Here is a 17,351-nt window from a genome sequence, read left to right on the forward strand (position 1 = left end):
GAACACTTTTAGCAAAATTTGGAACGCTCACCATTATAACACAACCAGCACTGTTATAACGCAGTTTCTGAGCGGTTGACTTTCTTGAGCTGCATGGCTGAGCGATATAGTGATACAGTACGCGGATTGATACGGTAATGCGGTAGTGTACCTTCAGCTCTTTGTTATCTCACTGCGTATGCACAGTACACCGTATCTCGCCAAACATTATTTCTACATTATTTATGGAGAAATTTCTTTCTAATCATGTGGAACTATTCAGGAACTGCATCTACTACGAGTGTGTTAAACAATGACTGTAATTTGTCTGAGCCAACTTATGATATTGCTAATTAATTTGATTGAAGATAGATTATTTTTCTTGTACCGATGTCGATATTGTATGTAACAGGGTTATCTCTGCTCTGGTTGATATTCGGTTGTTTTTGTTCTGATTTCTATTTTCTCGCTTGCTGCACTTTATTTTTACCCCATTGCTTGTTTCATTTTGGTAACCTGGGTCACTCTTGCAAATTCTACTCTATCCTGGTCTCTTGAGTTACACTCTGCCTGGTTACACCAAACCCTATGTGACACTTGAGCTTCATGGTGCGACAGGCCGAGTGGAGAGCGATGCACGGAGCGGCAAAATCCCGAAGCAAACACGAGGCTCGCTGGGCAACTCGACGGAAGGTCTGCCAGGCTGGCCGGGTGGCCCTCAGCTAGGAACAGCGACGGACACAGTCCACCCACAGCCGGTAACAGCTCCCTGTCTAAGCGCACGTACATTAAAGCCCGTGCTGGACTTGGGCACAAGCTAAGTAAGCTACAGCTTATTGCCCCACATTATGAGGGGCCTCTAAATCCGAAAACAAACTAAGACAACTATCATTATAAGAATAGGTTTTACCCTTTCTGCCAATAAAACAGGTGTTAAGATGTACAAACACCAAACAAAAACCGTTTGCAAGGAATAATGGTTGCATTAACCACACATACTTAAGGTGAACATGCAAACAACAACATGCTCTCGTAATATATGCATTGTCTTTGAACCGATTGGTCTACACCAGAGACAGCCTTTTTTAGGGCTTAGTTTCAAACAGTGTTAGACCAGAGAACCCAAAAGGCAAACAGCACAAAGACAATGCACTATCAGGGCATTTATAGCTCGGTGAGCAGCTACAACATGGAACCTTACTTGCCAGTATCAAGGGATAAGAATAGGTTTTACCCTAAGAGTATAAGAATAGGGTAAAACCTAGTCTCTGGTCTAACACTTTTGAAAAACTAAAATTCTCTCTTATACGGTTATTTTCATTCCAATATGACAAAAATATACAGACATTGATGTAGCTTACAGCCCCAGCAATGTTATTGTCCGGCCCTGATTAAGGCTCCCGTATTCTTAGTCAAGGCTCGGCTCAGGCTTTGCTCTGGCTCCAGTGAGCCGGCTCAAAGCCACCGTGTTTAACTTGAGCCAGCTATCAGTGTGGGTGCCATGAGGCTGAGCCTGAACCAGGCCATGGCTGAGCCGCTTACTCGCACGAGCGGCTCAAGCCCGAGCCAAGCCAGAGCCGAATCCGCACTGAAGATACGGTTCTAAAACCCCGGCTCACCAGACTAATTGGGGGAGTCCTGGTCCCGCTAAGTTTACAATTTTCATAAGCATCAATGAAAAACAAGAATGCGGTGTGCTGTGAATATTTCGGTAGGAGGGTCAGTGAGCACGCGCTTTTGGCGAGCGCGCGCTTTCGGCGAGCGCGCGCTTTTGGCGAGCGCGCGCTTTCGGCGCATGCGGTGAGACGGCTTGTTGCGGGGATGTTCATCATTGGAATCCGGCAGGCCACCCTGGTGAACGCTGCGGTGCATATCCGCCATAAAATACCATGCGTTATCTTCTTCAACAGTGGACGTGAACGATCCTGTGACGTCGTTTGATAAGAGAAGGCTGCAGTGTGCTGGCAGCATGGTCCAAGTTGACGGAGTTTGACAAATTACACCGCAAATTACTGAATTGTGATCAGGCACACAGCAGCAGCAACATCGCCCGTTACAGTATTGCGAACACCTGGCATGACCCTCCTGACAAGAGGCTCACATCCAGACATGGCGGGGGCTACCTCATTAGTGTCTCAATTCTAACGCTCTACGCCTATCTGTTGTATGGAGTCTAGTGAACCCGGGCACTTGGACATATTTTATTTTGAAGTTAGAAATACACTGAAGCTTTCCTGGGTAAACATATTTGGAGTTTGCATTTTCTCTCGGTGGATTTTTTTCTTCGGGTCCTCAGGTTTTCCCCTCCATATGTAAAAACATAATTGAGATTATGTATATTATTTTGCTTGCTTAAATATTCAAGTGAAAAGCCACTTTGTTGAGCGATCATTTGTGGCCAGGTCACTTCTGAAAAATAAGTTAATACCTCAGTGGGCTTTGCCTCATCGGATTGGGATGGTTTAGTTTTATTTGTATCTGTTTGGGTTATTTGTTTTTACCTTTCTCACACTACTATCATATTTTTGTATTGTTTGTTGTTGTCACGTTCTTACCCATCCCTATTGGACATCTGTGAAAAAGAGCTTAATAGGTCATTGGATTCCTCCCGTATAAATGAAGATTTTGAATCTAATCTAGATTTGAAGTTTTCGTGACTGCAGGAATCCATACTCTTTGGTTCTTTCGGTAAAGTCACGTAGGTATCAAATAAAATAAATCACGATATTTTGGGCGCAACACAAGTGCCCGTCATCAGGTGGAAGCACCCACAGCAATAAACAATTGCTAAAGTGGGCAAAAGGAGGCTGCTTGTGACACGAGGCTATATATACTTAAGAGGGGGGGGAGGAGCCAGGGAGGAGAGAAAAAGAGGGTGGGGGTGTGGGGTAGGGAGAGTGGCGAAGTTCAAGTTGCACCCGAGCCCGAGTACAACACAATGCCAGGGGCTTTGAAGTGCAAGCTCCAACCCGAGCCCGAGTACGACAAAATGTTGGGTCTGGGAAGTGAGCGGGGCTGGAGGGTAGGAGGCTGAAGAAACTGGAGATGTGGATACGAAGGCAAACTATAAAGCAGTTAAGGTTTTACCTGGTTAATAACATCCTTTCAATGATTGCTCAATTTGTATCCATCTTCTCGGTTGAAGTTATGTCTATGTTTATATATCTGGATGGCTTCATGAACAAACCTTTGATAGTAGCCCGAAGGTTTGCAGAGCATCTTGGTCTCGAAAAAAACAATATCATGAGAGCCCACAGCGTTTTAACAATGGTCTCCTCCCTGGCTCCTCCCCCCCTCTTACGTATATATAGCCTCGTGTCACAAGCAGCCTCCTTTTGCCCACTTTAACAATTGTTTATTGCTGTGGGTGCTTCCACCTGATGACGAGCACTTGTGTTGCTGAAACGTCGTGATTTTATTTATTTTATTTTATACCTACGTGACTTTACCGAAAGAACCAAAGAGTATTCTGAATCTATTTCTTCATTACTGTGTTGCATACAGGAAGGTGGCGTGACGGAGCCGGTGGGGAGCAGCCTCTCGGTAGGTGAGTCACCTTGCCTCTCAGTGGCGCGCTCCCCGTTTCGTGCACAGCTTCGTGGATCTAATCTATTAGGCCGACCAACATTAACACATTTATTTTTTTCATTCACTACATAAGCCTCACTGCGGTGGTGTGGTATTAATCATGAAATACCATACACCGTCTCCCGTTAGAGCAGAAGTTGAAGATCCCGTGACATCGTTTGAAAAGAGGCGGCCGCCGTGTGCCCGCGTCTTGGTCTGTTGGAAAAATGACACTGTTAACACTGTAACAATTTTTTTTTGTTCCTGAGTAGTAAGTGTTATTTCCTAATTGCTTATTCCTCAAGAGTACAGAAAATGGCTATTATTCCCCACAAACTTTGCTTTTGTGACCAGGACAGTGATATTTTGAAATGTACCTATTTTCAATGAGAAAACGGGCGAATTTGTGTCTTTACGTTCACATAAAGTAAAAAACCAACATAGTAATCAAAATTAACATGTGTTTATTCTAAAGTAATACAAAAATGACTACAAAAGATTTAGACACCAAGGCGCACTACCACAGGCGGGACTGGCCACAGCGGACCGAGTTCTCTGTGAGGAGGAACAATTTCGAAAAACTACTCAATTATAAATTTTTTGTAGTCATTTTTGTATTACTTTAGTGTAGTGAGTCCAACTGAGTCGCAGACGTTATCTTGGGAGCAACACTATTTATTCACATAACAGTACGTAACATAACACAACCTACAGGCCGCAGGCGATTCAAATGCTCATCAAACGTGCAGCCGAAAAATGACACTGTTAACATGATGACGTCATCTCAATATATCAGGCACGAATCCCACTGGAGGCCCGCCAATTCCATTAGCCTCTGAAAAGTGACAGGCACGGAATGGAAGCCCCATCGGAAGTCAGTTGAACTCGGAACAGCCTTTGGGGCGTCCGAAAAGCCGTCTGGGGCCTCGAGGCCTCGTCAAGCGGCAACTGCCAAAACCCGAACAAAAGGTCGAGGGTCGAAAAATACCGCGCGCCTGCCAGAGCGTCCAATGAATTGTTCATGTGAGGCAGGGGGTAGGCATCCGCGACTGAGACTTTGTTTAGTTTCCTGAAATCGACGCAAAACCGCAGACTGCCGTCGTGTTTCTTAACAAGGACAATCAGAGCCCCCCATGGACTGGTGGACGGCGAAATGATATCCGCGGCCAACATTTCATCCACTGCCACATGAACACGGTCCTTCTCAGCCGGACTCGGGCGATAAGGATTCTGGCGAATAGGGGCAGCATTACCCGTGTCAATATGGTGGCTCAATAGAGATGTCCGATCGATATAAAATTTCGACTTACTAAAAATGTCTGAAAATTCCCGCAGGAGTGCCCCTTAGCTTCCGCATTTGGCCTGCAGACAAATCGCCGCATTCCGAACATAGTTTGTCGATCCATGCCTCATCGACCACCGGAGAGCGAATGCCGACCCCGACGTTTCCCACAACATCCACTTTCGGACACGCCGGGGACACGTTTGCGATCACGGAACCCTCTTGAATAATTGTAGTGTCAGACCCGGTGTTAAGGACCTGTATAAACGGTCACTGGTCCAGGGAGACCAGCGTCTGCGCCGCAACCAGCGACATCCCTCGAGTTATTTTATTCGATGGATCAAGCACAATGCTGTCACTCAAGACACGCGCATCGAGCGGTTTTCGCAAACGAAGAGGCGCTAGCATTTGCGCGCCGGGGGGGATCTGCACCGTGCGGCATGCAAGTGCCTGCACCGTAGCATTAGCAACATTAATGCGAGTCGGGGATAGAAGAAAAGCCATACGCCGTCCCGACGGCAACTCCAAACATCCCTGATCGATACGAATTTTCAGGGGCATCATGCCGAGAAAATCAGTCCCCAGTAGGCACGGGACAGCCAGGGCCGTGGAAACCAACACGTGGCCCGACAATTGAACATCGGTAATGCGCAACGCAACAGACATCCGGCCTATTATCCCCAACGAACTGCCATTAGCGGCGAAACGCGGAGCATCTACCGACTCCAAAACGCGACACCGGCATGGCAAAATCTTATAAATCAACTCGGATATAATGGTCGAGGATGCGCCAGTATCCATAAGCATGCGCACCTCAACCCCCTCAACAAACCCGAGCATGGCCGACGACGCCGCGGTTGCCACGACCACGCGACCTGCCAGCTCCGACCACTGATCAGGTCGGAGCGGCCGCGCGTCGCGAACACGACCCGACTCCCCCCGAACACGCGCGCGACCCCGACGCACACCGGACCCCCCTGATGAATGAAGGGAACCCCGGGGCCGAGTGTGAGGTGCACCACGACTCGCCTTAGGGGGTATGGAGTTGTAGGAAGGCGGACGTCCCAAGGCCCGCCGTTGAGGAACCCGGCAGCTCGACTGGACATGCCCCCGGCAGGCCGCAGTTGTAGCAGGTGACCCGTCCATCGCTGGAATGGGATGAAGCAGACCTCGCCTGCCGCCGGTCGTCCCGCCGCCGATCACCGTCACCCTGTCGATCGGTGCCCCGCTGATGCAGCGAGCACGTGGACACAGCCGCTCCGTCCGTGTGACCCTCGGGCCCCACAAAAGACGCGGAGAACGCCACCAACACCCTGTCATGCTGCAGGGTGTGCTGCGCCTGGATACACCTGGCAATCTTGAGCAAATAAACTACCCCGCCATCGGCGGGAAGCACAGTGCGGAGATCCTTGGCGAGCTCCAACATCTTCTCAAGGACAAGCGCGTCATGGCCATCGTGACCCATGCGCGGATACGCGGCCTTCGCCAGCGCCAAGAGCGCACTCCTTTACACGAGGGCCGATTCAGCGTCACCTCTCCGCCTCACTTTTAACTTCTGGCAGGTGTTCAGCGGAGGCTGAAAAGTGGCGGCCATCTGGTCAAACGCCTGCGTGAGGGTGGTCTTCTCGGACGGCTGGATGGCGAGGAACGCCACCAAAGCATCGTCAACGAGGGCGGCGGGAAGCGCCTTCAGCGCGTCCACTTCCGACCACCCTGCCACATTGGCATTCGTAAGAAATCTTCCTTTAAACACCACCCTATCTCCGTTGGCGGCAACACATTCTTTAATGAAGGGCAGCCAACGGCGAAGCGACTGGACATCAAATGACGAGGACGTCCCCGCTTAAAGCTTGGCGGGTTCCGCGCTCCCCGTCGGGGGCAAAATGGTGCTCGCGAGCGCGGACAGCGGCGATGGCGTTCTCGCCCTTCGCGAAATGGCGGCTAAGTCGCCTCGTTCAGACAGCTCCACCGCTCCTTCCTTCGCCGTCGAGGGGAAGGACTGCATCTCGACGAGGATGGAGGACGCCACGAGACGGCCATGCATGTCCCTGATGAGTTCCTCAACAGAAGGCGAGGCGCCCCGCGCCCCGGCTGCACCCTGCTCCGCGGCCAGCATCTCCGCTCCATTCTCATCGGCCGTGGGCAGAATCAGCTCCTCGTCGTCTTCGTCGTTCGATGCACGTACATGAACTCTGCGACGTGTAGGCATACTTGTCTACCGCTAGCTACAGCTTAGCAAGTTGGCCACTTCCGACACCAATTGTAGTGAGCCAACTGAGTCGCAGACGTTATCTTCAGAGCAACACTATTTATTCACATAACAGTACGTAACATAACACAACTTACGCTCGGGTCTCGAATGCCCATCTCACTGCGCTACGGCAGAACTAGACACGGTTCACTATCCCGGTCCGGACCACAAGCTGGGTCCCGGCACCATACAGTGACAAGTACAGTCACTACATTAGTATAAATACATGTTAATTTTGATTCATGTGTTGTTTATCTGTCACTTTATGTGAACGAAAAGACACAAATTCGCCTGTTTTGTCATTGAAAATAGGTAAATTTCAAAATATCACTATCCTGGTCACAAAAGCAAAGTTTGTGGGGAATAATATCCATTTTCTGTACTTTTGAGGCATAAGCAATTATGAAAAAACACTTACTACCCAGGAACAAAAATTGTGTTACATAGTGTAATCAATCGGCATTCTTTTTCACCTGATGACGGACGCTTGTGTTGCGACCGAAACGTCGTGTTCTTTTATTATTGTTTCTATCTACGTGACTTTACAGGAAGAACCAGAGAGTATACTGTATATCAGTACAAATTTCATAAGTATGTAATAAAGGACTCTCAGCCGATGTCACTCTCCGTTGATCCTTTATTGGGTTCTTGCTCGCACCCCGCGATGTCTCCGCTCCGACCCGCACCTTCTCCGCCTCGTGCCTCCGCACGTCGTCTGAGTCCTCCGCTCCCGCTCACTCTCTCTGCAGCCACCCCGCTGCTCGTGTGCTCCGCACACTCCGCAGCCCCCTTGCTGCTCCGTGTGCTTCCCGCGCACCCCGCAGCCACCCTGCTGCTCTGTGTGCTCCCGCACACTCTGCAGACACCCCCGCTGCTTCACGAACACCGCTGGCCGATGGTGCCGTGACTCCTGCCTCGTGGCAATCGCGCCACTCCTCGCCAGCACTCCGCGTGGCCTCTCCCTTCTCTATTGTCTCCACTCCCGATCCCCTTCCGGTTCTCCCCTTATATCCTCCCCCTCACGTGACCCTGACTCCTCCGCACGTGACCCTGACTCCGCCCACACTCACGTGACGCTGTCCTTGCTCGCATTACAAGTATATAAACAACAAATGCCAGCTTGGGGCAAAGCAGCAAAACAACAACAAAAGACCCAGACCACAACAAAAGACAACACACAGTCCCTCAATAAAATTGTACATTCAAATTTTGCTATCGATGGTACATGGGTAAGGATCAAAGTTAGAAATCACAATTTTAAATGTACCTGCTGTCTCCAGCACTAAATTGAGAGACGCATAGCAATCGTAACTGATGACTGCAAAAATGTTGCAGGACCCTCCATAAATAAGTTCGATCAACAAAATTATCCTAATCAAACCAAGAGTATGGATTCCTGCAGTCACGAAAGCTTCAAATCAAGATTGTACCACCGAAGGACGAGGTTGTGTGAGGCCATGGCACTCTGGTTGACCCGGGAGAACACGTGACCAGTTAAGTTGACAAAGGGACCCCAAGTGGGGGCTAGGGGGGGGGGGGGGTCACATGATTGGGACCCAGATCCTTCCCGAGGATTCTGAAAGGTGGACGTGGCCAAGGGCGGAGCCGGCCATGCCACAGAGAATATAAGCCGGGTCCCGAGAGGGACCAGGATTGTTGTTCATCCTGGAAGAAACCCTTCGTCTACGTTCTCCGTTCAACGAGTCTCCAACACGTGGACCCGGGCTGAAGTCGTTGGTCCCGGTCCATAGTAGTGTAACGGGTTCCGGAGACACTTGTAGAGGTAACTTCTTTATTACAACACAACACTCCAACAGTCCTGATACTCTGTTACAGCCTAGGTACACAGCCTAGGTACACAGCCTAGATACTCTACTCTGGCTACGCTCTGGAACTCGCCCTCACAAGGTCGTAGAGTCGGGAGTTCCAGAGTCCCACCACTCGCTCTCACAACATTCCAGGGTCTTCAGATGGCTGGTCGTGGGTCTTGGTTCTTGAGTTACAACTGGCCCCGATCTTCTAGGGAGCTCCCCTTTTTATGCCTAGTCCAACGAGATGTGGGGCCGTGTGCGCCACCAGACATCCCACAGAGCACACACAGCCCCCCCCCCCGTTGGCGGCACCAAAAGGCTTAAGCGCCTGGGAACCCAACACCTGGCGCCCAGAGGCTTAAGCGTCTGGACCCCCTGGGAACCCAGCGCCTGGCGCCCAGAGGCTTAAGCGTCTGGACCCGCCCGGGAACCCAGAGCCCCCAGCAGCCCCTCCCTTCTTATGTCACTACATTACCCCCCTCTACGTAGCCTCCAGCCGACCCGGCTGTCAAAAAAAATACAATTGTACAATAAATTATTTGTTAACCATCAGAATGAGTGTGTGACAAATCAAGAAAAAAAATGAGAAGAAAGCGCCTCTCCCCCTCCTGTGGTCACCGATGCAGAACAACACTGTATAAACACATATATGCAGGATGAACGCACGCCCCAATCACCCACTATACATGATGGCAAGGTGAGTGGCGTCACGTTGGGACGAGAGTTCGTGGGCGGGGGTCATGAAAATCGTTTGAGTTTTGAGCGAGTCCGAGTGGCAGGTCCATCATTCGCGACGGAGGCGGGAGGGGACCGACGACCCGCTGTTGCGCTTGTGTCCTGGGTCGCTGATCCCGCGGGCAAGCTTGTTCCCGCTGGGTCGGCCGTGGCGGGTTTCATTCCCAAGGCACCTGAGGGCGGGACAGCGGGACCTGCCCGAGAGTTAGAAGCAGCATCATCGCGGCGCGGCTCGTCAGACATGTCGCGCTCTCGGCCCCGGAGAAGTGAAGGAGGTGTGTAGGGTTGAATGTAAGGTTTTAGACGTGACGGGTGCACGAACCAACGTCGCTTGCCATGCTGGATCCTGACACACTGCGGGCGGAGAACGCGAATAATAACAACCGGGCCTCTCCAAGGCTTAAGAAGTTTTGAGGAAGTAGCCAATGGTACCTGCGGGCAGTGGAGCCAGGCGCGGTCCCCTTCTACCCAAACGTGGCGGGACGTGCGGAGATTCCGCAACCGCTCGTTGGCAAGCTGACGGGCTTCTGAGTTATTTTGAGCAGCCTCCCGGGCATCCACGAGACGATGCACATTAGCACGGATGTGGTCGGCAATCTTAGCCTTAGGTGCGGGCTGTTTAATGTGCAATTGTACGTCGATCGGGGGGCAAACCTCCCTACCATACATAAGATAGAATGGCGAGTACCCCGTGGCAGCATGGGGCGCCATTCTATAGGCGGCCAAGACACCAGGTATGTGGAGATCCCAATCAGTCTGTGACTCAGACACCTGGTGGCTTAGCATGGAGGTAAGTGTCCTATGTAATCGCTCGACCATACCGTCAGTCTGGGGGTGATATGGCGAGGTGCGAATTTTGTGTGTCCCTAGCAGGTTGCACACATCCCGCAACAGGGTGGAAGAGAAATTTTTCCCTTGGTCGGTCAGCAGGCGTTCGGGAGCACCCTTATCGAGGACGTAGCCCTGGAAAAAGGCTTCTGTAATGGCTGCTGCAGACTGGTTGGGGAGTGGCCAGGCCATGGCCCATCGGGTAAAATATTCGACCCCAACCAAAAGGTACTTACTACCCCGAGGAGTAGCGGGAAACGGACCCAAAATATCCAATGCGACGATCTCATTGACCCGGGAAACCTTAATGGATTGGAGCGGCGGGCAGGACGGCCTAGCAGGTGGTTTCCGCCATGCACATTCTGTGCAACCTTGCACAAGGTCAGCTACATCGTTTGACATGCCCGGCCAGAAAAATTCCAATTGGATTTTAGCTAGTGTTTTCTGAACACCCAAGTGCAAGAGGCGACTGTGCGTTTCCCACACAAGTCGCCCCCGCAGGGAGGTGGGCACCACCAATGTGTGGGATTGGGACCCCCCATCCCAACGCATGAGGACGCCTTCCCGGATGACATATGATACGGGGCCCCCCTGCCCCCTGTGACCCTCGGCATCCCTAGCGCGGCGTCTCAATTTGAGGAGGGAGACGTCTTCCATCTGAAGACGTCCTCAGTCGTCCAACCCGAGGCCCAGCAATGCGTCCTGCGGAACTTGCATGGAGGGAGCCCCGTGGTCCCCGACCCCATCCCCGGCCGCGGCCGCAAGGGATGGGGGCGGTACCCCGTCAGGCTGCCTACAACGCCCCGCACCCAAAAAACAAGCACAGCGCCCATTGTTCGGCAGTCGCGACAACCCGTCGGCGTTCCCGTGTTGAATCCCCTTGCGGTAAATGACAGTGAACGCAAAGTCCTGGAGGATCTCGAGCCAACGCGAGAGCTTTCCAGATGGTTGGTCCACTCGCAAGGCGTATTGTAGCGCCGCGTGGTCGGAGCGTACTGTGAAATGCCTGCCATACACGTATGGCCTGTACTGCTTTATGAAAAAAACGATAGCAAGCAATTCGCGGCGCGTCACGCAGTAACGTTGCTCCGCGGGCGACAGCACCCTGCTGCCATAGGCGACGACGCGTTCCACTCCATTGACAATTTGCGACAGCACCCCTCCAATTCCGGTGTTGCTGGCGTCTGTATCCAGAATGAACGGAGTAGTAAAATCTGGATAAGACAGGGTAGGAGCATCGACCAGTGCTTTTCGGACGGCATTGAACGATGCCTGTTCTAACTCTCCCCAGCGGAATTTGATCCCTTTGGCCGTTAATGCGTGGAGGGGCTTCGCGATGGATGCGAATCCCGCAACAAATCGTCGATAATATGAGGCGAAGCCGATAAAACTCCGCACCTCCCCAACAGAGGTAGGAGTTGGCCATTAGCGCACGCAATTTGTCTTTTCGGGGTCCGTGGCAATTCCAGAGCGGCTGACAATATGGCCCAAATAACGAACCGAATCCCTCATGAGGTGGCACTTTTGCGGTTTGAATTTGAGGTTAGCTGCTCGCATTTTAAGGAAAACTGCCTTCAATCGCGTGAGGTGTTCATAAAAAGTTTTGCTGAACACGATTACATCGTCGAGGTAGATTAGGCAAGAATCCCACTGGAACCCAGCGAGGACCAGCTCCATCAGGCGCTGGAACGTCGCCGGGGCCGAGTGAAGACCCATAGGAAGTCTGTTGAATTGGAACAGTCCCTGCGGCGTGCGAAAGGCTGTCTTTGGTTTGGATGCGTCATCAAGGGGTAGCTGCCAAAACCCCGAGAGGAGATCCAAGGTGGAGAAGTAGTGCGCACCTGCTAAGGCATCGAGCGACTCGTCCATCCTGGGAAGCGGGTAGGCGTCGGCCACAGAAATCTTATTAAGTTTCCTGAAGTCAACACAAAAGCGGAGGCTCCCGTCGTGCTTCTTAACAAGAACGATCGGCGCCCCCCATGGGCTATTTCATGGCGCAATGACATCGGCCGCCAACATATCGTTGACGGCCACCCGTACATGTTCCTTTTCGGCCGGGCTCAACCGGAATGGGTTTTGACGAATTGGAGCGGCATCACCCGTGTCGATGTGGTGGCTTAGCAATTTAGTGCAGCCAATGTCGAATTTGCTTTGACTGAAAACGTCGGCGAAATAGCTCAGCAGCGTGCGTAATTTAGCATGCTGTAATGGTGACAAATCGGCAGAAGTGGAGCAAAGCGCGTCGAGCCATCCTGTGTCAGGACCTGGCTTGGCAACGGAAGAGGACTCGCCCCCTACGTGACCCACGATCACATCTTCTGGCGGGGCTGGCGTCGCGTGAGCAAGCACCATTCCCTGACAGATAACGGCCGTTTCCAATCCCGCGTTAAGGACCTGGATAAAGGGGTCATGGTCGCTTCGCACGAGTGTTTGTGCACACACGAGGTCCGACACCCGCTCAGCTGAACGCGAAGGCCCGATCACAGCACCCCCCATGAACGCGTCGTAATCAAGGGGTTTACGAAACCGGAGGGGAACTAACATCTGAGAGCCGGGAGGAATGTGAATTGTGCACGCCGCCAACGCCTGCACCGTCGTAGATGCGGAGTGCAACCGAGTGGGTGTGGGTAGGAAGGAAAGCGTCGGCCGGAGGGGAGCTCAATACACCCTTTGTTAATGAGAATTTTAATGGGCATCTTCCCCAAGAAATCTGTTCCGAGGAGGCACGGAACGGCGAGGGTGGATGAGACCAAAATGGGCCCAACTAATTGGACGTCAGCAATGCGGATCTGAGCATTGATCCGTCCGGTGATGCCCAACGAACCCCCATTTGCGGCATAGCATGGCACATCAACTGGCTGCAAGGGACAGCATGTATCGGGCAGAATGTTATAAATTATGTCTGAAATGATGGTCGCCGACGCACCCGTATCGATCAACATACGAACATCAACGCCCTCGATGGAACCCACTACGGCAGAGGACCCTGCCGCCGCGGCAACGACCCTATGGGCCAACTCGGACCATTGACCTGGTCCGAGCGCCCGGTTGTTCGATGATGGGCCCGAATCCTCCTCCTCCGAAGCATGACCCCCCTGTGTGGTGTGAGGGTGCGTGCTTGTTGTAAGTGGGGGCCGAGAGTGCGAGGTGTCGTGACTCGCCTGGGTATGCCGAGGATACGGTGGTGGCCGAGGCGCCGGAGGTCCTGAAGTCCGGCGTCGGGGGACCCGGTAGCCGGACGCCACATGGCCCCGAAGGCCACAGTTGTGGCAGACGATGGACGTCCCATCCTGGCGCGAGATTGGCCGGTCCCGCTGGTGGTGATCTCGCTGGGATCGCCAGTTGGACGATCCGCGATTTTCTGTTGCCGCGAAGGCCTGATGAGGCCCCGAATGCACGTCATAGGCTTGTGCATCAGGTGGGCCTGCGCAGGCGGCGATGGTCGTGTCCTCATCGCAATGTAGGTGTGCTTGGATGCACCTGGCAAGCACGTAGCGACGTGAAGTCGTCGTCGTCGTCGGCTGTCGGCATGGCAACTCGAAGCTGGCGGGCCAAGCTCATGAGCTTCTGCAGCACGAGTGCCTCCACAGCGTCTTCATCCATGCGAGGGTAGGCAACCCGCGCCATGGCCAGCAGCGCGCTGCGGTACCCCATCGCCGACTCGGAGGCCTTCTTCCTCCTCGCATCGAAGCGGTGACGTGCTTCGGATGGGGGTCCATAAATCAGCCGCATCTGATGAAGGGCATCCGTGAGCGTGGCACGTTTTGCCCGTGGCACCGCAAGGAGTGCTGCGAGGGAGTCGTCGTCGAGCATGGCCGGGAGGCCCTGGAGCGCTTCATACTCCGACCAGCCGGACGTCTCTATAAGAGAGACGAACCGACGTTCGAACGCTGCCCACTCACCTCCCTCTGAAGAAAATGCCTTGAGTGCCGGCAGGCGTTGGTGGATGTGAGCCCCGCGCTCGTTGCCTGGCAACCCGGCTGAAGCTGGCTTCGCGTTCCCAGCGCTGTCACTCGGCGGTGAGGGACGCAGCGCTGATGACGCGGCGTTGCTAGGTTGCAAACAGCTGTCACCCGGCGGTGAGGGACGCAGCGCTGATGACGCGGCGTCGTCGGGTTGGCCGACGCTGGGCCCGGAAGTGACGTCGCTCCCAGCGGTCATTGCTCCCCCGGCAGAAGTGACGACACACCCGGATGTATTTGCGGCGAGAACGGCTGCCATCTTTGTGTAGGAGCCGGCGGAATGGCACGGCCGCTGCGCCGCCTCTCTCCCTCCTGTCTCCGCCTGTGAGCAATGCATGTCGTCCAGGATGGAGACGGTGGCGTGGAGCAGCTCGGTGAGGCGAAGCAGCGTTTCCTCCATTGCTGCTCCCGACGCTGGAGGAGGATCGGTAGGTGTGGTGGACGACTGCTCAGCCGGCGGTGCGGCGTCGTTGTCGGCCCGAGTTGGCTGCCCCGTCGCCGCTTGCTCTTCAACATCGCCGTCAGGACTGAAGGTACGTGGCTTACTTCTTGTCTCCATTGCCACTTCTGACGCCAAATGTAACGGGTTCCGGAGACACTTGTAGATGTAACTTCTTTATTACAACACAACACTCCAACAGTCCTGATACTCTGTTACAGCCTAGGTACACAGCCTAGGTACACAGCCTAGGTACACAGCCTAGATACTCTACTCTGGCTACGCTCTGGAACTCGCCCTCACAAGGTCGTAGAGTCGGGAGTTCCAGAGACCCACCACTCGCTCTCACAACATCCCAGGGTCTTCAGATGGCTGGTCGTGGGTCTTGGGTCTTGAGTTACAACTGGCCCCCATCGTCTAGGGAGCTCCCCTTTTTATGCCTAGTCCAACGAGGGGTGGGGCCGTGTGCGCCACCAGACATCCCACAGAGCACACACAGCCCCCCCCCCGTTTGCGGCGCCAAAAGGCTTAAGCGCCTGGGAACCTAACGCCTGGCGCCCAGAGGCTTAAGCGTCTGGACCCCCTGGGAACCCAGCGCCTGGCGCCCAGAGGCTTAAGCGTCTGGACCCGCCCGGGAGCCCAGAGCCCCCAGCAGCCCCTCCCTTCTTATGTCACTACAGTAGCAGTTACGTTGTAACTAGTATAGTTAGCCTGATTGTCACCACCTTAGATTGTTATTCTGTTAAGGGGAAGTTACCCCGTATGTTGGAACTGAATAAATGTGTTGCCTCCAAGTCTCCATCTGCGACTCAGTTCAACCCATTACACTTGTACTTTTTGATGTTCTCTGGTCGGACACTGGTGAGACAAGGCCATTAAGTAGGCTGTCTCTGGTGTAAGCCAATCTGTTTGAAAGATAATGCATAACATGATCAAAAAATATTTGTTTGCATATTTTACCACGGAAAATGATGTGTGGTTAATGCAGATCTTATCTTGAAATAGTTGCCGATTCGGTGTTTAAACATCTTCACCCCTCCTGTATTATTGCTCCTGTATTCTTGTTTTTGTCATTATATAGATTTATATATTGCCTTAATTAGAGGCACGATATAAATATACATCAGATAAGAATATCACATCAGCCTACGCTGAACGACATTAACTCCTATTTCACCAGATTGCTTTGCTCAATGACTCTCTCTATGTAATACCTAAATTATATATTCACATACATTGGTCGCAATGACAGTAAATCTATCAAAAGTTGATCTTTTTACCTTGAATGTTTCTGTTAAGCGAATCATGTCTTTGCACCCTTCACAGGGAAGCGTCAAACCGAACAAGATAACGAAGGAGATAACAATGAAGGAGATGCCGTGGAACCAAAATTTACGGCGGACGGGCGGCTCGGAAGGCTGCAGGCAGACACAAGGGAGCTTGGCTCCCTCATGGCTCAGAAGGATTCGGAAATCGAGTCTCTGCTGGTGCAGCTGAAGAGCCGCGAGGAGGAGGTCCATAGCCTGCACGGCCAGGTCTCCGACATGGCCTCCGAGCTGCACACGCTGCACGGGCAGATCCAGGAAATGGCGCGGCAGAGGAGTCCGCTGGAGGCCACGGAAAGTGACAACAGGGCTCTGAGAAATAACCTGACACAAGGGGACTTGAATGGTCCGCCAGAGCGTTCTGCTAATGAGGCTGGGAATGGGATGCTCAGCAGCCAGCTCTCTGATAAAGATGCACCAAAGGGATCGGTGAACTCCCCCGGGAAGGAGTTTGGGAATGACGAGGGATGTGATGGTGACAATGATAATAATAGTAGTAACGTGGATGATGACGCCAACCTCGGGGCTCTGTCAAAAAGCAACGAGCGCGTAGAAGAGCTTGAAGAAACAATCCGAGAGAAAGACAGTGAGATCGGTGCAATGGGTCATCAGGTGCAGGAGCTGAGGTTCCAGCTGCAGGAGCGTTCCGCATTGGGGGAGGCGGCCGCCACCGCCTCCTCCTCCACTCAGACCGACGGTCACACCGACTCCGAAGCTCCGGTGGGCAGCGATGGACCTCAGCGGTCTCATGCACGGCCGGTGCAGGCTGAAGGCGACGACCTGAATGCGGTGGCGACACGTCTGACGGGAGAAGATGGCGGCATTGGGCAGAGAGGGCCCCCCGAGGGCCGCCCCATCATGGGTGACGTGGCCGACGGGCTTCAGCTCTCAGTGAAGCAGCTGGGTCCTGGCAGAGAGAGCGACGGACTCGGCTCTGAAGAAAACGCGCGGCAGCAAGACCCACGGGTGAGCCGGTCCACATAGAGCAGCATCGTTCATGATGCTCGTTCACCCAGGAACGCCTCGTCAGGACTCAAAACTCTTTTTTCAGGAGGATCCTGCCAATTTTTCTGTAGGAGGGGGCTCGATGCTGCTGCTGCTGTATGTGATCCCAGTTAACCGGTGGCATAGCGGTTAGTGCGCTACGCTACGAACATGGCAACCCAAGTTCG

General features: G+C 53.0%; 1 long non-coding RNA gene across 1 annotated transcript; it reads left to right on the forward strand.

Moving 5' to 3' along the window:
* The first annotated feature begins 648 nt into the window (after positions 1-648).
* Positions 649-16,216, forward strand: LOC144938218 (uncharacterized). Its single transcript, XR_013637829.1, has 3 exons — positions 649-737; positions 3,484-3,526; positions 16,181-16,216. It is a non-coding gene; the product is annotated as an uncharacterized LOC144938218 (long non-coding RNA).
* Positions 16,217-17,351: the final 1,135 nt, after the last annotated feature.

This window comes from Lampetra fluviatilis, chromosome 2 (assembly GCF_964198595.1).
Source record: "Lampetra fluviatilis chromosome 2, kcLamFluv1.1, whole genome shotgun sequence".
Taxonomy (NCBI): Eukaryota; Metazoa; Chordata; class Hyperoartia; order Petromyzontiformes; family Petromyzontidae; genus Lampetra; species Lampetra fluviatilis.